Source organism: Lissotriton vulgaris, chromosome 6 (genome assembly GCF_964263255.1).
Source record: "Lissotriton vulgaris chromosome 6, aLisVul1.2, whole genome shotgun sequence".
In the NCBI taxonomy this organism is placed as follows: Eukaryota; Metazoa; Chordata; class Amphibia; order Caudata; family Salamandridae; genus Lissotriton; species Lissotriton vulgaris.
In genome coordinates this window covers 105,544,582-105,571,946 of record NC_141694.1, presented here as the reverse complement: position 1 = coordinate 105,571,946, position 27,365 = coordinate 105,544,582, and positions in this window count along the sequence as shown.

Below are 27,365 nucleotides of genomic sequence, written 5' to 3'. Positions count from 1 at the left end.
GTCTGGTGAGGGATAGTGGACGCAGTGGTGGCCGGTCCAGTGAGGCTCGCAGGTGTGGCTGACTGAGATATTGTCCCTTGCGAGGAAGATGGGACTGAGTGTGTGCCCTTCTAAGTAGGCTGGAGATGTGACCAGTTGTTTGAGTCCAATGGCGGTGAGGTTTTTCAGGAGGGATGAGGTGTTATGGTCATCACGTTTGTCCAGGTGGAAATTGAGGTCACTAAGGAGGATGGAGCCCACTGAGGCAGGAGCGTAGTGAGCAATGAAGTCAGCTATGGCTTTGTGAAGGGGCGATGTCTGTAGATGAGGGTGCCGTGGATGGTGGCATTCGGGTTGGTCTGGATCTGAAAGTGGAGGTGCTCCATGTTGGTGGGAGTTTTTGTCTAGAGTAATGATGCCTCCTCCAGGTCGGTAGATGTAGGTTCATGTGGATGATTTTGTAACTGTCGGGGAAGGAGGTTATGATGTCCAGGGTTGAGTTGGGTCTCATCCAGGTTTCTGTAAATAAAGTGACGTTGGGGGAGATGAAGTCGAGCAGGTCCCAGATCTCCATGGTGTGTCTTTTGAGGGACTGGGGGTTGAGTAGTATGCATCTGAGGTGGCCGGGTCTGGTTCTTGAGGGTCAGGTTTGGTGTGGGGAGGGAGGAGAAGGCTCAATCGTGGCAGGTGAATGGGCCTTGGGTCTTCTGTGATGCAAGGTGGCAGGCGGTAGACCATCCGGGGTTGAGTGTGTGGAGGGTGCTGGAGTCATAGCGATGGATGGTCTGAAAACCAGGGTCAGTGGTGCTCGGTGCAGTTCAGCAGATGGGCTTGCCTTTAGCGCTCCAGCACCACATCCTCGCAGCGTCCACCATCAAGTAGTGTTGAAGAGGACTGGACAGCTGTGAGGCGGGGAGCGGGAAAGCGGCACTGGAGTGGGGCAGTTCCTTGGAGGACGAGCAGCGGCAAGGGAATGGCAGAATAGGCAGAAAAAGAGGAGAAATGAGAGAAAGTAAAAGGAAAGTAGTGATAGATAAAAGGAAGATAAAAAAGAGCAGAGGAGCAAAAATGCAGAAACCACAAAAACAGAGGGCAGGGAGCAACAACTGAGCAGATATGCCCCCCACTGGGCCACCAGGATTAGGAGCCTCAAAGTTAGGACCTGGAAGGGTCATGTCCCTCCCCTTACACCACATACCATGCAGGTGAATGGACAAATGCCCTACTCCGACCATGATTTGTCATACACTCGATCTCCGGTAGGATTTGCTCTGGACACTCAGAGATATGGTCTGACCGCTATCGCTAGCGCCACATCTTTGACTCCCGACCAGGATTTTTCATACCCTCAATCTCCGGTAGGATTTGCTCAGGACCCTCAGAGATATGTTCAGACCACTGTCGTTAACGGCCCATCTCTGATTTCCAAGGTTCCCTGTTTTCCGCTGGTCCCACACTTTCAACTCCCTCCCCAGGAACAACTATCTACCACCTTAGCGCACAAAGGCTTACACGGAGACTCCCCCTCTCTCTCAACACATCCTACACCCCTTTATGATTTAGCTGCAGGCATTGATGATATATATCTACAGCTGCACCTTCCCACTACCGAACTACATGACCTAAAAGGCCTTTCAAAGGATTTTTTCCCAATGATCAGTTCCTACCTCACCTCTGCGAATCTGCTTAGAACCTCCCCTAGCGATATTGATTGCTTGGGCCAGTTGTTAACCTCTGCCGTCTCGCAAACCATTCTGTTAGCTAAAGCACCCACACGGCCTAGAAGAGCTGAGACCTTGGCGTCCAATGATCTTAATGATCTTCACAACTCCTACTCTACTAGGCCCAATCCCACCTTGACCCAGCCGAAGCACATACAAACCATCCATCCTAACCCGCACAGAGAACCTCCTAAAAATCTTAGACTCATCAATAAAGACAACCTCATGCAAGTGAATGTCTCCGAGACTCCCTCAGCCACAAACCGTCCACGTTTGAAATGTGTACTACTCAATTGCAGGTCAGCCAGCAAACACGCCTCAGAAATATTCAACCTTATTCAACACACTGATCTGGACATCATCATCCTTACTGAATCCTCGCTAAATCCATTCTCCACTCCTATCTTAGACCTCCTTGTACCTCCTACTCATGACATAATTAGGCTAGCCAGAGTTAGGAAGCATGGAGGGGCCTAGCATGCATTCATAGGAACACACTCTCGATTTCCCACATAGAGTCCTCGCCGCCCTCTACCTGTGAATATCTATGTCTCAACATCGCAAGTTCGCAACTAACAATCGGCCGGCCTGCAAACTTCACACCATTGAACAACTAATGGAGATTATTTCCAGCTATGTCCCAAATCTTTCCTAACGATTTCAATCTTCAAAGGTCTTCTCCTAATGACCAAGCGGTTACCTGCCTTAAAGACTTTTTGAAGGATCATGATCTTAAGCTACACTGTGACCAACCAACACACAACAAAGCAAAAACCTTAGACCTCATTATCGCGAAAGGGCAGTCCATCATGTTGGAATCCATTACCTCTAGTGATTGGTCAGACCACCACTGCATTCTCTTCCATATCAACATGGAGGTGAAGTTGAGGAAGGCTCATCCAACTAAACCTAAGATCTGGAAAAGGGATTTCAGATCAATAAACCCAGTTGAATTAACTACCCACTGTAAAACTGCCCTCTCCTCCCAAGCCAATTTGGGTGGGGTTTAGTTACTCACCGACGTTTACAACTCGGCCATCTCTAAAATATGGGATGACATTGCACCACTTCAACTAATAAATACCTCAACAAAAAAATCCAAACCATGGTACAATGATAATCTAAACATGGAACGAAGCAACCTTAGGGCAAGTTAAATCCCTCCTTGGAACACTTAAAATTCCTTAGAGATGTCAGGAGTATTTACAAGAATCAAGTCAAGTGCACTAAGGCAGATTACTTCAGACAACAACTTGATCAAGCCGCGAATAGCTCCAAGAAACTCTTCGAACTGGTTAAACAACAATCAACTGCGGTTACTAATGACTCTGTCTCCAATGTCAGTCCACCGTCTGGCGATGAATTTTCTGTAGTGAACTTGCCTCCAAGAAGGCTTTACTACCAGCTTCTGGGTCAACTCCATCTCTTGTCACAGAAAAGCCCAATCTCACAAGCCTGAACATCAAGAATAAAGCCTCTTGGAGCACCTTTATCCCACTCAGTGAAAATGACATCTACAGTATTCTTCAGAACATCAATCCAGCCAACCCCTTCAGTGACCCTGCGGCCCGACCATCTTCAAAGAGATCCAGAATGTTCCTATCAAGGATAGTAAACGCTTCTCTATCCCAAGGCACAATCCCAGACTGTCTAAAAGCAGCGCAGGTATCACCCATATTAAAAAAAACAACCACTAAGAAATCTGATCTCAATAATTTCCGCCCCATATCTAACATCCCCACTCTAGCTAAATTACTCAAATAATGTGTACAATCCCAACTCTGTGCCAACTCTATAACCAACATCAATCAGGCTTTCGGAAGGGGCACAGCACAGAATCGGCACTCACGCATGGTATGGACGACATATTAAATATACTCGATCAAAATGACTCCTGCCTCCTTATCCTCCTTGATCTTTCCTCCGCATTCGACACAGTTAATCACGATAAGCTCCTTTCCACTCTGAAGAACAGGATGGGATTCCCGGGTTTGGTGCTTCAATGGTCCCCAGCCGCAGCCACATCATATGAAAGACCTACACTGGCTCCCTGTCGACAAGAGGATCATTTTCAAGCTCCTCACCCACGCACACAAAGCACTCCACAACGCCGGACCAGCCTACCTTAACAGCAGACTCAGCTTCTACACCTCCACCCGCCAGCTCCGCTTAGCCAGCCTCGCCCTCGCCCATGTCCCCCTCATCCAATGAATGACCTCCAGCGTCAACTCCTTCTCCTACCTCGCCGCCAAGACCTGGAACACACTCCCTCTCCACATACGGCAGACCCAAGACCTACTCGCCTTCAGAAGACTCCTTAAGACCTGGCTCTTCAAGCAGTAGCAGCACCCACCCCTCCCCTCAGCTCCTTGAGACCCTCACGGGTAAGTAGCGCGCTCTACAAGTACTCTGATTGATTGATTGATTAATTGTTCTCTTCCTTCCTCTACCACAGAATACGAAAAGTTAAGGCAAACCACTCCCTCTCTCAGCCCTCTCCAGTACTCATGGGTGTTCCCCAAGGGTCTGCCCTCTCTCCCAACCTTTTCAACCTCTTTTTGGAACCTCTTGCTAATGCTCTAAATGACATGAACATTCCTTTCCACATGTACGCTGACGACACACAACTTTATCTGAAAATCTTATCCCTAGATAATATCTCAACTCTACCTTAACTTCTACCCAAAACTGGTTAACTGAGAACCACCTCCTGCTCAACACCTCAAATTCCTTCTCATCTCTCCTCCGAATCACCCCTTCAAGCTAGACCTTTGGTTGACTCACCTCACTGCTTTCAACTGCACCCCTCTCATCATAGACTCCACCAAATCCCTCTGAATCACCTTGGACAAGCACCTGAATATGAAAAATCATATCAGCAACGTATGTAAGGGAACTAATCACTTGATGAGGACACTCAGAAATATCAAGCCCTGCCTTCCACAAAATGACTTCAAACAAGCAGTCCAAACCCAAGGCTAGATTATGGCAGCGCTATGCGCTGTGGCCTTCCCAAGTACACCCTGGCTCCACTGAGGTCAACACTAAATGTTGCGGCCAGACAAATACTGGTATCAAAATAAATGAGCACATTTCCCTAGTCTTAAAGTCTCTTAAATGGTTGCCCTATGAAGCCAGAATCCAGGTAAAGATTATCGTTCTGGTGCACAAAGCCCAGCACAACAACACCCCAGGTACCTAGCACAAAAGCTTGAATTATCAAGTGGCGAGAGAGCATCAAGAAGCGCTAACAACTTCCGTCTGAAACCACGTATCATGAATAAAAAGAGATCTTGTCGTAGAGCCTTCTCAGGTGCTGCACCAGAGATCTGGAACTCTCTTCCACCGGATTTGCGCAGAATATCATCATTAACTGCTTTCAAGCTTGAAGCCAAAAGATTCCTAATGAACATATTTTTACACTAATTTGGCCGATGTGCATTCGCGCGCAACAGGTGTTGAATGACTGTACATCCTTTTACCATCCTGTGTTTATGCTCCATGCTCCTCTCGTATGTAAGGCTGTTTGGCATTCCTTACTGCAGTAGTACTCCCACTTTCATCCTTTTGTAAAGCACTCTGATATCCCTCAGGATCTGGTTTGCGCTATATAAAACTTTACAGCGCAGCGGCCACCATTAAGTAGTGTTGAGGAGGGTGGGATAGCTGGGAGGTGGCAAGCATAAAGTGGGAATATGGCACTGGAGGGGGGTGGGCCACGGAGGACAAGCAGCAGCATAAAAAAGGGAAAAAAGGCACAAAAAAGAGGAAAATGAGAGAAAGTGAAAAGAAAGCAGAAATAGATAAAAGGAAGGTGAGTATAGAGGAGCAAAAAGGCACAAAGCAGCAGAGGTCAGAGAGCAGCAGCAGAGCAGAGATGATCCCCACTGGACCACCAGTGATCAGTGCCTCGAACTTAAGACCTGGAAGGATCAGGAGGCAACACCTACCAGGTGGAACTGCGCTGCAAGAGAAGCAATTGACTGACAGTATAGTATCCAACAACTTCTCTAAGTAGCTTAGATTAAAGTGGGAATAGTAATTTTGCTAACACCATGTTCCAAGAGCCATTTTATGCACGTTCCAGCAAGATATAACATTGGCATATGTAAGCAAGAATAATGTTTTTGTATTTTAACAATATAAGCAACAAAGAAAGGAAATAAAAACAAACTAGCTGCGATCAAAGTGTAAAGGAGTAATTTCCAGAAAAAATGACCATCTTTCTGAGTGCTGTCCCAAAAATCATCCTCATCATCAATTAAGTGGCAGTACTCATAAAAACAACTTTAGGCAAGGGACAAGGCCTCTCATTCCAACATTGTGGTCTGTGAAGTCAGAGAGGTCAGGACAATTCCCCTGAAATATGCCCACCATTGCCATATGAAGTGTTTTGGGGGGCATCCCAGGGTCTTAAATACAGGCTCTTTCAATCCCATGCAGAAATCTAATCCCCGCTTCCAAACCCCCAACAAGGGTGGGGAGTGCGCTTTCAAAATGCGGGCTATGTCTTGTTTGGCCAGGGTCAAACCCAGAAACAGCAAGTGACATTTGTATCAGTTGCCCCCGATGTCCTCTGCAATATGTAATAACACTAGTCTTGGTGTACTGAGTATGGTCCACCCCAATACCTTGGCCAGGAATCTGTGAACACCCCTCCAGAACCTGTCAAGAGCCGGACATGTTAATACCGTGTAAATAAAAGTGGCTTCTTCTGCCCCACAGCGTAGGCACATGTGAAACCCAACAAGCCCAGCCCTATAAAGCCTCAACCAGGTATAGTAAACTCTATGCAGGTATTTTAGCTGTATCAAGCAGAATCGTGAGGAGATGGCAGCACTCCTGGGGGACTCCGGAGCCTCCCTCCAGTCATCATTATCGATCAGGCCTATGTCAGCCTGTCGGGTCTCTCTGAGGGACTCCAATATTGATGCACTATGGATGAGCAGTGTGTGGTATATTTTGGAAATTTTATGATCAGCCAGGTCCCCCAGAAAGAGTGTATTTTGGAACATTTTTGATTAAAATATTAGGTATTAGTTGTAACGATTTAAGTATTGCATTTTTCACATACATTCTTAATATTAAAAATGTTTGCAAAAAAGTTCATGACAGGTTAATATTTTATTTTAACATTTTACTGTATTTATATGTGTCCATTTTTCAAAACACATATTGTTATATATAAAAAGTATTGGTATTTTTTAACAACACTTTTTGCAACATTTGAAATACAAAACATATTATATATATATATTTTAAACATTGTTTGACTAGAAAATATTTGCAAATATGGAACCATTGTTTTCAAAGATATATATTTGTTTAAGATAAATTGTGTCTAGTACATTTATATACCTTTTAATGTATATTATAAAGAATACTAGATTATTATATTTGTTTTTTTATACGAACATTTAGTAGATACTTTTCATAACGTTTTATATTTTCATTAAACATTTCTTTACATTTTTGATACTTTTCAGAATATTTTTATGACAATTTTTGTTTAAAATCCCATTGTTTTCTATGAGGAAGTAGTCTTTTTTGCTTTTATTTAGCAGCCATTTTTTTTACAACATAGGGCCCGATTACGACATTTGGTGGTGCGGGGGTGGGCGGCTTGCTGCTGCCACATCCCCATACTGCCAAGAGTCGCTGCTGCCTGCCCACTAGATTACAACTTAAAAGTGGTATGGAAAGCGGTGACCGGGACGTTTCCCGCTCCGATACCTTTTTCAAAGGCAGCAGTGCCTTTGAAAAAGGCACCGCAAAGGGAATGCCAACCAAGGTTCTTGCCAGGCATGGACTTGAAAGTCCATGTCATGCAGGAACTGTTGTGCATGCACACAGGGGGGCACATGTTGTGCCCCCCTGTGTGCATCCATATGCAGAGGAGGCACTGGGGGCCCTGTAGGGGCCATGGTGTACATGGAGTAAAAACCTCCATGACACCGCCAGAGTAGAGGAAACTCGAAATATGCTTGGCAGGACCTGTCGTTTCCTCCTAGCATATTGAGTCCACTTCCCCTCCGCACCACCTCAAGGGTAAGGCAGATCCCTGGTGGTGTTGGTGGTCCCATGGTGGTCCGACTGCCCAAGTCATAATGGGGTATTCGGACTGCTGGTGCGGCTATGGTTGGAACGCCACCATCGTGCATCCACACGTCTGACTGTCTTGGAGCGCCAGAATTGTATTTAGGCGCACAGAGTACTTTTGTAGTCTATTACTGTCATTTTAGGCAGTTTTTCTAGGAGTAAGTTGCAAGTAACTGCTGCAGATCATCAGGTAAGGTAAGACCTTTTTTGAGTGTTTTATAGGGATTTGGTGTCGGGGCATAGAGGTATAGCTGGTTAATAGTAGTTAAAGGGGCCAGATTACGATCTCGCTAGGAAAGCCCTCCGTACGACTCTGATACGGAGGAATTTACAAGTGAATCTTGCTCCTGGAGTCTGAACGAGCGAGTTCAATGTATCAGTATGCTTACGGACTCAGTTCACTCGGACTCCCATTGATCTCTATGGGAGCCTGTATACTGGACGCGTACACAGGCTCCCATTGCAAAAAGGGGTGGTGGGGAAAAGCGTACACCCTATGGTGGGCACCCCATATTGCCTGCCACACTATGCATGCTTGGATCTGGGGGACCCATGGGCATCCACCCCTGACAGATTCAGAGGGCCCCAGGTAGAGGGGGGCATGGTACCGCCAGTCCCCGAAGTAGGTTTCCGACAGCCGTTTTGTCTTGCTGAGACCGAGTCAATGCAGTTGTCTGAATCGTGCACTGTATTTTCTTGGTCGGAATCCTGCTCCATTACGCAACACTATTCGGATCCGAACTAGTTGTACGGACGGGATAGGGTTGAAAAACAATTCGGTCAACGCTTTCGCTATCTTCGCATCATACTTGGTCGTTTGGGCCTGTGTACGATTCAGTCAGAAAAAAGGGCTACAAATCGTATTCGGAAAAACGAAATCCTATTCTGAGGCCTTCCTAATGACATCGTAATTGGGCCTATAGTGTTGGTTTATAATTTAAGGGTTTGTTAGTATGAGTTTGTGTTATTTTGTGTAGCAGTGTTCTGTGTTACACCTAGTTAGAGTTTGGTAGTACTTTTGAGTTAATTTAGATGTCATGTTATATTTTGTGTGTGTTATACCTCTAATGTAATGTTTGATGTAGTATTGAAAACTGGTGTTTTTTGTAGATCGTCTTTCTATGTTTTTTAAGAGGCTTACGGATCCAAAGTTATTCCGTGGACTTGTTGATTTTGTGGGTTTTTTTCCTAAAGCAACTTATTTTGGTTCCTAGAAAACCAATAGTTTTATTTTAGATTTCCTTTGATTTTTATGGTTGCCTTTTTTGGGGGCTTTTATGGTTCCTTATGTCGTTGGGTTGCTTTGTTGGATTTAATTTGGACCTATTTCCTTTTTGTATTTTGGGTTGTTTTTTTTACATTATTTTCTTGTTTTGGCATAATATAATTTGACAACATGGCTGTTGTCAACATGTGAGAAAAGTTATATTTGATTATTTATATGTATTCGCTGTAATTGCATTGTTTTACATGTATGTCTATGTGTTGCATTTACTTTGTTCAATTCGTTTTTTGTGTTGACGATAGGTTGATTTGTAATTCTTTTTTGTCTCAGTCTTTTTTCTATTTTATTTATGTTATTTTGACCGATGTATGAAATTTATTGTTTAATATTATTTATTTTTTTAAAATTTGTTTTTATTGTTGCATTCTGAGAAAATAGTGTACACTGTTATATCATCATCGGTGCCGCGTCAACATTCGGCTGCATCCGATCGTTATCGCAACTTTTTCTTTTTTTTATTACATAACTTTCAACTTTAAGGTCATAGATCGGCAATTAGGTAGCATTCTGTATACGGAGTACTGCATCCCATTGTGTCAGTATATCGATTAAGGCCTATTGTTCCATAGATATTACATTCATCATCCATGTCAGGAGGGCAAGGGATTTTCTGTACCCTCCCGCCGCGCTTGTGGCCCCCACCCACTTCCCACACCTATCCCAAATCCCCTTCCTCGTCCGAACTATCCATATCTTCCTCCTCTGGCAATGGTTCACAAAGTTCCCCTCGATATGTGTTCCATGGCATCCATATCTTGTTCCATTTACGTGGGTTGACTCTCTGCTGGTATACCGCCCGCTCCGTCACCATGAGCATGTCCATGTTTCTGCACCATTGCGCTAAGGTCGGTGCCTCTGAGGCCCCCCACTTCTGTGCTATGTCACGTTTTGCTAGCATCAGTCCGATGACCACCCAGTGCCGCCCCTGTGGAGTCAGATTGTTCGGGCCCCAGACATTCAGCAGACAGATTCTAGGGTCAGGTGTGAAGGGGAGCTGCAGAGTCTGGGCAATAGTACGTGTTACCCGCCTCCAGTATTCAACCATGCTGGGACATGTCCATAGGGTGTGAAACAGTGTGCCCTCTTCCCCACAATTTCTCAGACAGTATGGGTGATTTGCCCTCTGGATTTTATGTAGGGTGGTGCGTGTGTAGTACACCCGGTGTAGTATTTTGAATTGCACTAAGCGGAATCTCATCGAGATACCGGCTTCCTTAGGCGACGCTAGCGCCGCATTCCAGTTTGTCTCGTCTAAGTCCCCGAGCTCCTCCTCCCATTTGTCCTTCAGTTTCTGTAATGGGTCAGGCAAGTTGTTAACCAGCTTGCGATACGTGAGGGAGGTGGCGCTGGATTCCATGTAATCCGTAAGGAGTCGGTCCTCTAAAGGAGCCGATTCTGGGACCTTAGTGCCCGGGGCAATGGCAGCCATTAGAGCATGCCTGATCTGTATGTACCAGTATGTTTCAGTAGTGCCCAGCTCGTATTGCTCTCTCAGGGTCGTGAACGGGATCACTCCATCTCTCAATCTCTCAACCACATGTCACCCACTGTGGAGATCCCGATGTTGTCCCATTGGGTAAATCCCTTGCTGTGTCGTAGATTTCCCAGGGATTTGGAGTCCCATAAAGGTGTTAGCCGTGTGATCACACCCTCCCAGTGTAGACGTCTTTGGGCTTTGTGCCATAGCGTGACAGTGTGCTTAGTTGGGCCTATCAATTTCGCCGTTAACCCTTTGTTGTAGAGCGGGGCCAAAAGGGTGTTAGTGCCTAGCTGCCGCATGTCAGCAAGGAATGCAAGGTTCGGGAGTGCAATACCTCCACTGTACCAGTCTCTGTTCATTTTCGCTTGAGCGACCCTAGCCGGCCGGTCTCCCCATAGTAGGCCTGACAACTGCCCTGATACCTGTCTTAAAAAGGATGGCGGGACCATCGCGGGTGTATTTTTCAAGACGTAAAGGAAACGGGGCAGCGCCATCATCTTGAAGAGCGCTGCCCTGCCCAATAATGTTAACGGGAGCGTCTTCCAGTGCCGGACATCCGCTTTTAGTCTGTCAAGCAGTGGCTTCAGGTTCCGTTCCCGAAAGGCCACATGGTCCTGAGTGATTTGGATCCCTAAGTACCTGAAGGAGATGGCCTCTAGTAACAGAGGACAGTCTCCGTGCAAGTGTGGCGGAGTCCCATGCAACATGTAGAGCACTGATTTCGCCCAGTTGATTTTATATCCTGAGGCTATACCATGTCGTTCACACAGTGCCAACAATATCGGAATTCCCTCTGCTGGGTCAGTTAGGTATACCAACATATCGTCAGCATACAGTGACACTCTATCATCCCAGTCGCCACCCCAATCAATTCCTCGCAGTAGCCGGGTGGTTCTAATGACCGTGGCTAACGGCTCCAGCACCAAGGCAAACAGTAGCGGTGAGAGCGGGCAGCCTTGTCTCGTGCCCCTTGCTATCGGAATGTCTCTTGAGATGTGGCCATTTGCCGTCACTCGCGCCACAGGGTCGCTGTACAATAGCTTGATCCACGCTACGAATTTTGGGCCAAAGCCCATATGTTGTAGGACCGCAAAGAGATACCGCCATTCTACCAAATCAAACGCCATTTTGGCGTCCAGCGATAGGATCGCTGTAGGTTCAGTCAATAATGGGGCTCTTGCCAGCACTCCATGCAGGCGTCGGAGATTCATTGCCGTACTTCTATGAGGCATGAACCCCGACTGGTCCGGATGTATTAAATGTGTGAGGTGCGGCAACAACCGGGTGGCCAGTAGTTTCGCCAGTATTTTACTCTCGGCGTTGAGGAGGGAAATCGGTTGATAGGAACCGCAATCCTCAGGTGGCTTGCCAGGCTTTGGGATAGCCACGATGGTCGCCATGCGCTGGTCAGGCGGCAGCTGTCCCTTCTCCAAACTTTCCACGAACATGTGAAGCATGGGTGGAGCTAATGTCTCCGACATGGCTTTATACCATTCAATCGGTATGCCATTTGGGCCTAAGGCTTTGCCTGAGTGCAGCGCTGCGATGGCCAACTGCAGTTCTTCAGTAGTGAGGTCTGCCTCTAGTTCCTCCATCCTGTCCTGAGACAGTGCACGGGTGGGTACTCCCGCCAGAGCCGTCTCCGTCATTTCCCGCGTCACTACTATTTCAGGGGCATACACTGTTTGGAAATGATCAGCAAGCAGTTCAACTATCAGTGATGGGCGAGTTTGCATTCCCCCTTGCGGGTCTCTAAGTCGCAGAATCGACCTCTGCCCCTCCTGTTTCCTTTCCAGCCACGCCAGGAGTTTGCTGGCCTTATCCCCTATATTGTATATCCTGTGTGCCGTGGCCGCCATATTGTCTACCACCCTCTGGCGTATAAAATCAGTATGGCGTCGCTGACACAACTGAAGTGTGTGCAGCGTGGCACTTGTCGGGGTAGCCATGTGGTCATCGTTGGCCTTGGTAAGTTCGTCTTCTAGGTGTATCAGCTCTTGTTTTTGAGTGCGCTTATGTCTCGTTATGGCGGAGACAGCTTGTCCCCGGAGAACTGTTTTGTAGGCCTCCCACAGGACTGAAGGAGAGGAGACAGAGCCTTCGTTCTCCGTGAGGTAACATCTGGTAGTTGTCTTAAGTGTTTTGGTCACCTGGGGCACCTTAAGATATCCCGGGTAAATCGGGTAAATGCGTTTTCGGGACCGTTCCGGGTTAGAAAGAGTCAGCGTCAACGGGTAATGATCCGAGACACCTCTCGGTCCAATCCGTACGTCCTCGACCGCAAGGAGTCCGTGGCCTAACGCCAGGAAATAGTCGATCCTTGAGAGACTATGATGGACCGCTGAGTGGTAAGTGTATTGTTGGGCCGTCGGGTGGAAGCTCCTCCAAAGGTCTATCAGACCCTGTGCTTCGAGGAAGTCAGTCAGCCGGGACGGCCCGGGAGCCTGAGCTCATACCGGGAATCTATCCAATGTATTGTGTGCCACTGCGTTAAAATCCCCTCCCACTATGAGATCCCCCTCCGGGAGGTCCAGCAGAAAGTTCCCCAGTTCTGGGAGTGCGACTGCATGCAGAGCGGGCGGTATATAAACCGAGACCACATTTAGTGGCCTCCCCTCCCATTGTCCAAGAGCGGCCGCAAAGCGCACCTGCGTGTCTATTATCGTGGATTGAACTATGTATCTGGAGGATCGGTGCATTAGGATCCCTGTACCACGTGACCCCCTAGTAAACTCTGAGTGAACAACCATACGGTAACCTTTCCTGTTTAGGGCTCGTGTGGCAGTGTCTGCTAGGTGTGTTTCTTGTAGCAGAACCAGGGCCGGGTTAAGTCTCTTTATGCTTTGCAACACTAGGCCTCGCTTGATCTTATCCCCCAGGCCCCTCACATTCCATGACAAAAGTTGTAAAGGTGCCACTGGTCCCGACCCCGGGTCTGCCCCCCCTACGTCATTCCGAGCAGTGTGTGCCATAGCTTCTGCGGTGAAGAGTATCTATGCGTCATCGTGAACATAGTGTGGGAAAGTGCCCGGAGCTCGCCATGCTGTGTACGTGTGTATTGCCAATCCAATTCTGACCTGTAAAACATCTCAAAGAACATACAACCTCCCTACCCTCAACTCCGCCCCTCCCTGCCCCCCTGCTACACGGACTCAGAACTGCCCGCCCCCTAAACTCAGCAGAGTGCCTAACCCGAACCCAAAACACAGTACTTGCTCGTTGGGGTGAAGGACTCTCCGGAGTCTGCGGTCCTCCATCACGTCCACGGAGGCCCTCCGCCCAGTGTCCTTGGCTGCCCACCCAAGCAAAGTTTTAGTTAGTCTGCCATTGTAGACCCGGGAAGTCCTTGCTCTTCGTTGTCCTCAAGTTCTTGAACCTCGCTCAAGGATGAATGCTGTGTCAAGTCTCCCTCAGACGCCTGGGAACTCGGTCGCATACCATTATTGCGGTGTTTGTTCGGTCTGTTGGAGCGGCGAGGCAGGTCCGTTGGTCTCCAACCCTCCATCCAATCGTGTGCCGCCTCCGGGGTATCGAAGAACCACGTTTTATTGTCCGCCACTACCCTCAGTTTGGCCGGGAAGAGCATTGCATAGGGAAGTTCTCTCGCTCTAAGTTCTTTTTTCACTTCAAAGAATGTCCTCCTCCTGCGCGCGACCTCAGCCGTGTAATCCGGAAAGAACGCTAGTGTGGAGTTTTGGACTTTAATTGGCGGTGAGTTTCTTGCCGTTTGTAGAATCGCGTCCCTGTCCCTAAAATTGAAGAGGCGGGCGATGATCGGTCGTGGGGCTGCTCCCGTTTTCGGGCGTCCCCCTGGGACTCGGTGTGCTCTTTCTACTGAAAAAAAGGCGGAGAGACCCTTGGGCTTAAGTTCTTGCTGGATCAGCTCCTCCACATATAGGTCCATCGCCCCAGTATCCTCCGATTCTGGAACCCCTATTATGCGGATGTTGTTCCGTCTCGAGCGCCCTTCCTGCTCGTCCAACTTTTCACGCAAGTCCCTGTTTTCCTTCGAGATCCGCTCCATACTGATTTGTAGCTCTGAGACATCCTCCACTAACGACTTGGTCACAACCTCCATCGAGTTCACTTTTTCGGACATTTTGTGGAAGTCCGCTCTTATCAGTGTGATTTCTGTTGAGATCGACCCCACCGTCATCTGTACCTGTGCCAGTGCTCGCATCACGTCCTCCAGGGTCGCTTTCTTCCCACCTGCCGAGTCGACTGTTTTGCTCGCCTGCATCTTCGCGTCTGTCGGGGAGGACGCCGTCTTATCGTATGCAAATTTCTCAAGTTTTGACTGCGTGTTGCCACCCTTCGGTCCTTTCCCTGCCATTCCGGCTTTTGCCGCGGCGGTGGTACACAGGTGAGTGGCGGCTGTGCACGGTGCGTCCAAGGAGCCGAGTCCAGCTGAGAGTGTTCCCAGCGTGTGCCCGCTGTTTCCAATATGGTAAGGATGTCAGCACTCCATCCACCTGGCCGGAGTCCGACAGGCGTCAGTTATGGTACCTGCCGCTTACCATGCGCAGACCGTCGGTGGGTCTCACGGTCCTGGCCGTGTCACAGTGTGGCCCGCCCGGGATACACCCCTTCTCTGTCGACCTGGCGCAGTGCACTCCAATCCGGTGTCTCTGGCCGCACCTCCCCTCAAACTGCTCTCTTACCGCGTTCTCACTCCGCGACTGATGTTCGGTGCAGCCCCCGGTAGATCCTGTCCTCAGCTGGGTCTACTGTTGGCCGCTCTATGAAGGTGTCCACTATCCGGTATCGTAACCGGGAGAGCAGTGCCCCTCAGCAGTCTCGCTCGGCGGTAACTCCACCAGTGATGCGGCTCATTCTCCCACTGGGCTAGCAATAGGCGCTGCGTGTAATCTGTGGGGTGTGGGGTCTCGGACCCTGGGGTCTGCACCGGGGCTCAGTTTCTAGATCACGGCGAATGGGCCGGTGGCGTGCCTCGGCGCAGTAAAGAATGCCCCTGCGCCACTGTTTTAAGGTACAAAAGGGGGTGGTGATGAACAGAGTGTCTGAATTGAGCAGACCACTCTTACCCAGTCCAAAGATCAGGGCTTGATCCATCACCGTTATTTATCTCACTGCCCCATCCCAGCTCAGAACCTGGCTATATGCAAATCAGTCTGTCCCTGGCCCAGTGCATCATGGGAACAGGGCAGACTAAACTACCAAGCCAATTCTTTACCAGAAAGGAGACAAGCTACCGGGGACCGGTTTCTGGCATTTCAGCCTCTTCGGCCCGGCTTGCTTGAATCCTGATGGAGCAGTGAGAAAGGGACTCATGTCTGAGTATACCCTGCCACACCTATAGTGGCCAAAATCGATTTACAAAAGGGGGTGGTGATGAACAGAGTGTCTGAATTGAGCAGACCACTCTTACCCAGTCCAAAGATCAGGGCTTGATCCATCACCGTTATTTATCTCACTGCCCCATCCCAGCTCAGAACCTGGCTATATGCAAATCAGTCTGTCCCTGGCCCAGTGCATCATGGGAACAGGGCAGACTAAACTACCAAGCCAATTCTTTACCAGAAAGGAGACAAGCTACCGGGGACCGGTTTCTGGCATTTCAGCCTCTTCGGCCCGGCTTGCTTGAATCCTGATGGAGCAGTGAGAAAGGGACTCATGTCTGAGTATACCCTGCCACACCTATAGTGGCCAAAATCGATTTACAAAAGGGGGTGGTGATGAACAGAGTGTCTGAATTGAGCAGACCACTCTTACCCAGTCCAAAGATCAGGGCTTGATCCATCACCGTTATTTATCTCACTGCCCCATCCCAGCTCAGAACCTGGCTATATGCAAATCAGTCTGTCCCTGGCCCAGTGCATCATGGGAACAGGGCAGACTAAACTACCAAGCCAATTCTTTACCAGAAAGGAGACAAGCTACCGGGGACCGGTTTCTGGCATTTCAGCCTCTTCGGCCCGGCTTGCTTGAATCCTGATGGAGCAGTGAGAAAGGGACTCATGTCTGAGTATACCCTGCCACACCTATAGTGGCCAAAATCGATTTACAAAAGGGGGTGGTGATGAACAGAGTGTCTGAATTGAGCAGACCACTCTTACCCAGTCCAAAGATCAGGGCTTGATCCATCACCGTTATTTATCTCACTGCCCCATCCCAGCTCAGAACCTGGCTATATGCAAATCAGTCTGTCCCTGGCCCAGTGCATCATGGGAACAGGGCAGACTAAACTACCAAGCCAATTCTTTACCAGAAAGGAGACAAGCTACCGGGGACCGGTTTCTGGCATTTCAGCCTCTTCGGCCCGGCTTGCTTGAATCCTGATGGAGCAGTGAGAAAGGGACTCATGTCTGAGTATACCCTGCCACACCTATAGTGGCCAAAATCGATTTACAAAAGGGGGTGGTGATGAACAGAGTGTCTGAATTGAGCAGACCACTCTTACCCAGTCCAAAGATCAGGGCTTGATCCATCACCGTTATTTATCTCACTGCCCCATCCCAGCTCAGAACCTGGCTATATGCAAATCAGTCTGTCCCTGGCCCAGTGCATCATGGGAACAGGGCAGACTAAACTACCAAGCCAATTCTTTACCAGAAAGGAGACAAGCTACCGGGGACCGGTTTCTGGCATTTCAGCCTCTTCGGCCCGGCTTGCTTGAATCCTGATGGAGCAGTGAGAAAGGGACTCATGTCTGAGTATACCCTGCCACACCTATAGTGGCCAAAATCGATTTACAAAAGGGGGTGGTGATGAACAGAGTGTCTGAATTGAGCAGACCACTCTTACCCAGTCCAAAGATCAGGGCTTGATCCATCACCGTTATTTATCTCACTGCCCCATCCCAGCTCAGAACCTGGCTATATGCAAATCAGTCTGTCCCTGGCCCAGTGCATCATGGGAACAGGGCAGACTAAACTACCAAGCCAATTCTTTACCAGAAAGGAGACAAGCTACCGGGGACCGGTTTCTGGCATTTCAGCCTCTTCGGCCCGGCTTGCTTGAATCCTGATGGAGCAGTGAGAAAGGGACTCATGTCTGAGTATACCCTGCCACACCTATAGTGGCCAAAATCGATTTACAAAAGGGGGTGGTGATGAACAGAGTGTCTGAATTGAGCAGACCACTCTTACCCAGTCCAAAGATCAGGGCTTGATCCATCACCGTTATTTATCTCACTGCCCCATCCCAGCTCAGAACCTGGCTATATGCAAATCAGTCTGTCCCTGGCCCAGTGCATCATGGGAACAGGGCAGACTAAACTACCAAGCCAATTCTTTACCAGAAAGGAGACAAGCTACCGGGGACCGGTTTCTGGCATGTCAGCCTCTTCGGCCCGGCTTGCTTGAATCCTGATGGAGCAGTGAGAAAGGGACTCATGTCTGAGTATACCCTGCCACACCTATAGTGGCCAAAATCGATTTACAAAAGGGGGTGGTGATGAACAGAGTGTCTGAATTGAGCAGACCACTCTTACCCAGTCCAAAGATCAGGGCTTGATCCATCACCGTTATTTATCTCACTGCCCCATCCCAGCTCAGAACCTGGCTATATGCAAATCAGTCTGTCCCTGGCCCAGTGCATCATGGGAACAGGGCAGACTAAACTACCAAGCCAATTCTTTACCAGAAAGGAGACAAGCTACCGGGGACCGGTTTCTGGCATTTCAGCCTCTTCGGCCCGGCTTGCTTGAATCCTGATGGAGCAGTGAGAAAGGGACTCATGTCTGAGTATACCCTGCCACACCTATAGTGGCCAAAATCGATTTACAAAAGGGGGTGGTGATGAACAGAGTGTGGTTTGCCCTGTTCCCATCATGCACTGGGACAGGAACAGACTAATTTGCATACAGTCAGGTTCTGAAACTGGGATGGTGCAGTGAGCTAAAAAACGGTGTTGGATCTAGCCCTGATCTCTTGACTGGGTGAGAGTATTCTGTTTAATTCAGAGACTCTGTCCCTCACCACCCCTTGTTGTAAATACTGTTTTAAGGTACAGCGCACCCTCGCTCCAGGCGTCCCGTGGTCCGGGCAAGGACCCCAGTCTGCCCCTACGCTGTCTGCAGGGTGCTGTTCCGGGGTAGGTGTCTCACTCACAGCTCCGCGCCCCGGGTGTATGGGTGCCTGGGTCTAAGATGGCGGGCCTGCGTCCCGACGTGGCTGGGCCGTCTGCCTCCGTACCGTGGTCTGGGAAGGTCCCTGGTGTGTGCCGGGTCACAACGGATATCAGCCAGCCTCCCGGCCACAGGTACCTGGGTCTCAGCGCCTTCGGACACTTCCAGCCTTCGGAGCCCCACCACCAGCGGTCGCTTCCGGTGCCTTTGTGCCCAGTCCTCAGCACTTCCTGTCGGGTCTCGGATCACACAACCTCCCTGCTTCTGATCCGCTCCGTGGCCTGAGCGGGTCGAGCGGTGATCTTCGCTTCCCTCAGACGGATTCTCTCCGTTGTTTTTGCCGGGTGTGCCGCCCGGTCCTGGGCTTCGGTACCTTCCCGCTGGGAATCTGTAGTCGACGGATTATTGATCGGATTTGCGAGGAGGCCGCTCTAACCTCGGAGCTCTCCCTCTACGCTGCCTCCATCTCCGGCTGCTAGCCACGCCCTAATAATATTTTAAAAAAAACATAATTTAGTTATGCTGTGTGTACCTTTGTTAATGTTTGTTGGCTTATTTGTAGGTAGTTTAGTATTTTATAATAGGGATTGTTATATTGTTTCTAAGTAGTATACTACTTTATTGTTTATAAAGATTCTAACTTCTATGAATTTGTTTATTGTTGGTTAGGTTCTCCGCAGTGTGGCTTTGTGTTTAGAATTCTGGTTTATGCATGTGTCCTGAGAGGTGCAGTCTGCCAAGCCAAGTGTCTTCAAAGTAGTCCATTAGGGGACTTAGTTTGCTTTTGTTTTGTTGGTTACATGGACTTTCTATAAGAAGGGGATAGTGGTTAGCTACTTCTGTTACAGGGACATAGGCTAGTGAAATCAGTGTTTTTTTTATTTCAAATGCAAATGTTCTATTTGTTGCATATTTTACACTCAGGGTAGAATGTTAGAGCTGTCTCAAAATGCCTTCTTTAGATTGGTAGTAATAGCCTTGTACTGCTGTGTGTGGTTACAGTTATGATGTTGATAGTTTATGGGGATGAGGGCTTTTAGATGTTTTATGTTTAAGGTTTACTTGCTATTTAGAACTGATTTACATTTGCTTGATTTTGATGTGTATTTCTACTGATAATAAATAGGTGCGTTTTATTGGTGGTTCTGTAGCTTGTCTATGGTGCTGTAATTTTTCTTAATTTCCTAAAGTTTTGTATAAATAAAAAGAAATTTATTTATTAGTTATTTGTATAGTTATATGTTTTAAATTAGGTATTTTTAAGTATGTTTAAATAAATGTTTACCTACTTCTAACGGATCTTGTTCTCTCCTAATTTAGTTTTCTGGGTTTCTGTTGGCAATCCGGCAGACTTCCACAGTTTTGCAGTTTAGTCATTTTAGTGCGGTAGGTGTTAAAATGTTGTGCTCCTTTTGTATTGTAGTTTCAGTTAATTGTATGTTTTTATTGGTTAATGTGCATTGAGTTGTTTTTATTGGTTAGTGTTTGTTTAGTTAATTTTTTTTTCAGTTTTTGCCTTTTAAGGTGAATGCTAGTTAGAGTTTAATATTAACTAAATGTTCATATTTTTTTAATGTTATTTTGGGTGTAACATTTATGTTTATAATTTATGCTACTGTTGTTTCATTTTTATATTAAATTAGCTGTGTAAGTATTTTTAGTTTATTTAATATTTGATGTGTTCAAGTTGTAATGTTGTTAGATTAATCATTAATGTTTTCTATGTATTATTGTTTTTTTATTTAAATAACATATACATGTTGTTTTATAATATTCAGTTTAATTTTCTGTAATATTAATGTAGACAATGTTGTGGGTTTCAATATTTTTAAATGTTATATATTTATTTAAAGTTAATGATATTTTTTATCCAACCCCACCACCCTGCGCCCGCCACATCACCCACGAGCAATGCGGGCCTCCACTGGTTGAAGAGCTGAAAGAAGTTCACCACTTTTGCTGCTTTTGTGGTTCAGGTCCTTGCTCGTGGTCTTAGAAGACTCATCAATCATAATTTCCCCCTGCACTGAGAGGGAGTGAGTCTCAGCCACTGTGGAGGAGAGGTCAGGGGCACACAGAAAGATGTTTATTCAAATGTTTGGTAAATCATCTCTATTAAACAGGCTGAATGTGCAGACATGCATTTGAGAAAGAGGCTTTCCCCTATGCTACTGAACTACATATGGGAGCAGATTGATTAACTTGGATTGGGGAAATTTTGAATGGGCGCTCACCTGAGTTGCAAAACACCCTGGCATAAGTATGCCAACATGAAGGAGTGGGTGTAATTCCACATTCCAAATATCGGTTGTGATCCTTGTGCCCAGACTGTGCCCAGACTGATAAATGTAGTATGAACGTCAAATAATCTATGTCAAAAAGGTTAAGTAAGGTCTTTTATTTCAAAGTGAGCTTCTCCTAGTCCCTTGATATTAACAAATCTTCAGTAACGGGGAAACATTTTAATTTAACCCAGGTTATTAACCTAAACTGAGATCAGTAGCATGGGAAGGTAACATTGACATGGGAGCGAGAGGATACTTGGTAGTTCGTTTGACTTTCAAACTGATAGAAGAGGAACCATGCTGAATTTCTGAACAATTAATTCCCTCAAAATTGCTTTGCATTGTAAATGATCCAACATCCTAGATGTGGGATCCATGCTCATTGTGCCCCAGGACTCAAGCTGCATCATACTGACAGGGAACAAATTAACCAAATCTGGTCTGAGGTTACTTGTATTGCCATTCAGAGAAGACCTGGCCTGGCAGCTTGGGCCTGGCAGCTTGGGCTGGACTGTGGCTACTGGAGTAGTACCAAGGCTGATTTTCCTACGGCTGGCTCCTGTCTGAAGTGGCATGTCGGATAAAAGTGATGAATTGGATTGGCAGTGGCCGAGATTAAATCAAGTAATAAAATGAGCTATTAGTTGTGAAGCGCCACTCAGGCAACAGCCACAATCCTTGTCAGAGTGAACCACACAAGTCTCAAAATTAACCTGCGCTTAACCCTCTGGTAACTTGCCACAAAAGCATTGAGGCTTAACATAGAAGCAATATATAAAGTCTTTATGCAGCACTTAACCTAGTAATAAAGTAAAAACACAACACAAGAAAAATCCCACACCAATTGAGAAAAAGAAAGAACATTTTAATAAAGAAAATAACACCCCAAAAAAAATCAAATCGACCCAGTAGAACCGCAGTTATGAAGTTTTAATCTTTTTTGTGAAATACAGCATTTAAAAGATGAAAGCGCCAATCCTAGGAACTGGTCATGTGAGACCAGGTCAAAGTCAAAAGTTACAGCCGACTGCAAAGCAGCGTGGGTCGGATACAAGGGGTGGATTGGGCCCAGTCTTGGTTTAACTCTGTTTATGTATAATGTTTGTGAAAGAAACAAAGGTTTAGTAAATCAAAAATAAGGTCTTGCCAATTTAGATACTTGATCATTTTTCAAAACATAATGTTAACTAAATAATTATCAGCAAAGGTGCTTGCTGTTGTTATATATAAAAGTAGCCCAAAGTAGCTGACTATATAGGCCCAACCACTCAATGTTAAATTTTCTAAGAGTGGCATTTTCAGAACTGTGACATAAAATCTTTTTTTTAATGTCAGGAGCTTAAGCGGTCCTCATGGTATAGATAAGATGTGACTACTGCTTCTTGGGAATTGTAAATCCACTGATTACGTTTGGGGGAAAAGTTGCTATCATTTTGCTGACATTGAATCTTAAGCAACATGGGTTTTTAAATGGAGACATTTGTTTTTAAGTGACATGTATCCTGTTTTGAATACCTTTTGTACTTGGGGTAGCGCGGGGAGAATTCTATTGGTCTCACCGACGGCTACAATCTCTTCAGCTGCACACCCATTTCTAGAGCACATCCACTTTCCTAAATGCGGTCTAGTGCTTGGGGAGAATACAGCTGCTGCACAGCAGAGCTGATTGGAGGCTGGGCGGTAGGGGTTAGCCTTAATTACGCCGCTGTAGCGAACGCGCACAAAGGGCAAGCCGCTGGCACGCCAAAGGCGCACCGAAGGCAAGCTCGTCTGCGCCCATCCACGTCCGGCCTGGGCCACGGGCCAGAACCCCTGATTCAAAGAGGAGATATTGTGCTTTAGAACTGCAATCCCTGGCCACAGGTAACCATGCACTTAATAACAATGCCAGAGGTAAATTGAGAAGTGAAAACATTCTGAGGCACACTGGGACAGTTAACCAGACTAGCCTGAGACCTGTACCTCATAATAGCATCAGGCCGGGGTACCCGCCTGGTTTAAAAATAGCAGTCTTAAATACGAGATCTCTACAGAAACATCATCTGAGATTTTCACGCTTCTCCAGGAGGAGGATATTGATATACTAGCACTCACGGAAACTTGGTTGAGCGAGACATCTGTCCCAGATATCATCGCTGCCTTCCCAGGCGATTTCGATGCCCTGTGGCACAACAGGCAAAATAACAGGAAAGGAGGGGGTGTGGCGATCCTTTTTAACACCAGGATCATGGCCACCAAGATAATAGCTGAGAGCATAGATAACACTGATATGCTAGGAGTTAAAATCTCGTTTTAAATCCTCCTGCCTCCTTCTCTTGGTAGTCTACCACCCCCCGGTGGCAACCCCTGGGTTCAACAACTACTTCGCAGAGACCTTGTCTGATCTTAGTACACGGTACCTGCGACTTCTGGAGGTTGGAGACTTTAACCACCACTGGGAAAAAGGCCCAAGAGAGTTGCATGCCAAACAGCTTGACATGGCAATGTCCTCTATGGGGGTCCATCAACTGGTGGATTGCCCAACCCATATCAAAGGACACACTTTAGACTTGGTCTGGTTCTCTAACCCTCGGGATAGGCTAACGGATATTCGGCCCTGTGCCTGGTCGGACCCGTCGCTGATCTCGTGTTGGGTGCCAATGGATAGCCCACTTCTACAAACTCCTCTCAAGTGGAGGAAAGGGCGGAGCTGGAATAAAATTCAGGCAGATAACTTAGTGGATCCACTACAGAGGCAACCCTCACCCAAATTTGAGGAAGGTAACATTGACTTAGAAAGCGAAACCTTCACTTACATCTTACAAACTGCTATTGATTAGGTCGCACCAGAACGTAGTGAAAGAATTAGACATAAAGGTAAGGGGGCCCCCAGGTTTAATGAGCAGCTGAAGGAAAGGAAACAAAGCCTCCGTCAAGCCGAGAGACTGTGGCGGAAAGCTTATGACCCCGTTGAATTAACAACCTATAAATCTCTACTCATACTTTACAAAAAATTCATCATATCTAGGAAAGCTGAGTACTAAACAGCACGAATCACCAACGCTCCAAATATACAAAAGGAGACTTTCAAGATCTTGAAAGAACTCAGCAAAAAGTCAGATGCAAACCTCACAGTAGCACCCACTGACTGCAACACCTTACAGTCCTTTTTCTTTCAGATAGTAGCAGAGATTGAAAACACCTGCTCCACCATGAGCTCCCTGGAATTGGCCACTCCCTTACCCCTGACTGGTCATGTTCTCACTAGCTTCCCTCAAATACACTCTAGGGCTCTAATACTCCTGGCAAATGGCACCAAGTCAGGCTCTCCTGCCGACCCTTGCCAGCCACAGATCTTCAGGATGGCACTACCTGCCTTGGAAAGTCAGATTCTCTCCCTCCTGAATAACTCCTTGGCGACTGGCCAGGTCCCTGTAAACCTGAAGGAGGCTAAAGTTATTCCTCTATTAAAAAAAACTGGCTAGACAGGTCCGTATTAAAGAATTACAGGCCTATCTCCCAGCTCCCTTTCCTGGCAAAAGTTGTGGAGAAACATATCTTGAAGACCATTTCAGCATTCTTGGAGGAACACAAGCTACTCCAATCCCGCCAGGCAGGGTTTAGAGCCCATCATAGCACGGAGCTAGTTATGCTATATGTCCTGGACGAACTCAGTATTAAGGCCGACCATAAAGAAGCGAGTGCCCTAATTTTATTAGACCTGTCAGTGCCGTTCGATACGGTCGGACACACAAAATTACTGACCCGTCTGGTGGACTTGGGCATTCGGGGGCAAGTCCATAAATGGTTAGAATCCTTTTCATCAGGACAAGCACAGAGGATCCAACTGGGTGCGCAGATATCGGAAAAGGGCAACATTTTGTGTGGGGTCCCTCAAGGAGGTTTTAAAGTACAATTCATTTTAGTCTACACATGACATCTATACCTGCTCCAAACCAAAATTAACACTTATTAAATGTAATAAGGCAAGCCAATATGATTCAATGGGGTTTGATAGGCCTTACAGTAGTGAAAAATGAATTTAGGAGCTTGGCAGAACTAGGACATGTGAACCTTAAACCCTTATGACCTACATTTTAAATCCAATGTACCCTGCCATATGAGCATTTAGGGACCTACCTTAGGGGTGACGTATATTTATTGAATAGTAAAGTTTAGGCCTGGTCAAAGGTTCATTTTGCAAAGTCGAAAAGACAATTTAAAACTGCACTACAGCCTACAATAGTACGTCTGAGACATGTCTTGAAATGTTTCTTTAGTGGGTGGCACAATGAGTACTGCAGGCCCACTAGTAGCATTTAGGTTAAAAGCCTTGGGCACATGTAGCACCACTTTTTGTGGGTTATAAGTAAATTAAATTTGCCAACCAGGTGTAGGCCAATTTTAATATGCTTTGGAAAGAGAGCACTCACACTTTAGCGCTGATTAACAGTGGTAAAGTGCACAGAGTCCAAATGCCAACAAAAGCAAATTCAGAAAAAGAGGAGGGGTGAAGGCAAAAGGTTTGGAAGAATACCACACCAAGACTACTAGGTTTAACATCCACCCATAACTGTTTTTGCTCAGGCAGTGTAAGCATGCAGTAGATATTTATTCCCTAGACTGGCTAGGGTACAGAGCAGGTAGGTGGATCAGCTGCTGAAAAATTCTTGTGGTACCATGCTCATGACTATAAGTCAAATCCTTCATTTGAGCTGGCCAAGTTGAAGAAGAAGAGGGGGAAAAACTAGAAATCAAAACAAAATGCAAGCAAGGACATAACAGTACAGAATGGTGGAAAGAGTTCTGTTGCCAGTGGAGGAGGCCGTGAGGAGCTTTGTGTTGGAGGTTGGTGTGGGCCCAAAACATCAGGATTTTCCCTTTTCTTGAAGGACGTGGACTCAATGTCCCACCACCACCAACTGATGTTCATTAGCGGTGCCCGTCCAAGCTCGTCGGAGCTCGGAGGAGCCTAGGCTGGGCCCTTTAATGTCCATCACATCAAGGTATTATTCTATGTTATCTCAGCTCCCTGTGCAAGTAAAGTGACTTTTAAACTGACACAGAAGATCTGGGGCCTTATTTATGAAGGGCTTGCGCCACCGGTGCGTCACTTTTTTCCATTTTAAAAGTGACGCACCGGCGGCGCAGGACCTTCATAAATAAGGCCCCTGATATCCAATCTGTTTGTGTTTGGTTGCTACTCCCCCTGATTTTCCTGTGACTCTAAATCACATTTGTATGGGAAAGTATAGAAGTGTTTCTCCAGACTATGTGTGTCTCCTACAATGGTGGAAAGCACACAGCTTTGTTTAAATACCCCTTACCCACCAAAAGGACCCTTGGTGACATGCTTCATCATTGGGGCGTGCTGCGAACTACGACTAAGTGGGAGCACTGGTTATGAAAAACAATACTATGTGTGGTGTAGGTGTGTGAGTGAAAGGGTCAGAAGTGAGTGAATGATAAATGGTGAAAAATTAAAAAAATACATGACTCTGTGGAAAAAATAAATTATAATGTTCCTTTGAGCAGGTATTGTTAAAAGTGGTCAATGATATGGAGATACTATGCTTTAATGGGCAGTGTCTCCTGTGTCGACCCTTCCACTCACACTACACCACACATGGTAGTGTTGAACATTTCTTCAAATGCTTTACAATTCAAATCATATTCTTATTTTACATTTTTGGAAGTCAGTACTTCTGATAGAGCGCGCAGTTCACCCGGGTCACCGAGTTCACCTATTTCTTACACGCACTGGGCCCACGGCGTGCACAAGATCTAATACACCATTTACTTTCGGGGTGAACTGGGTGATTCGGCTTCTGCTACACGCTCTTATGAGTAATTAAGGTTGGCTTCACCTCTGCTTACCATGTACCTGACTTACCACAGGCACAATTCCTACGACAGATCTGGAGCTTAGCAGGGAAAAGAGCAGACAGGTCTAGATCAAATACTCTCTACCATTATTACCATACTTATCCACAATTTCTGTAAAATGACCACAGACACCTGATGAAGTTTTAAACTTTATATAAAGATTCAAAGAGAAGATGCCAAGACAATAAGCGATATGCAGAATAATATATCAAACATCAACATCAACACCAATATGTAACTTTGTATTAGAATTATAACCATTAGAATATATGGGAAGACTAAGGGTAGGAATTTTTAGAACAGAACTAATCACTGCAACTTTATACTAGGACACGCGTTTAAGGTTGGGACCTAAAACATATACTTATCCTCAAACTATTCTTACTAAATTCACTGCAACCAACTAAAGGTAAGGGAAAAACGGGAACATACTATTAATAAAACGGATTGACAATTTTCTAAGGGTGGGGAGAGAAGTGGAACAAGCCTATTAAACAAATCACATATAGTTCGCATAAAAGAGAATAGAGCAATATCATTGGCAAGTAATGCTTTACCGAAA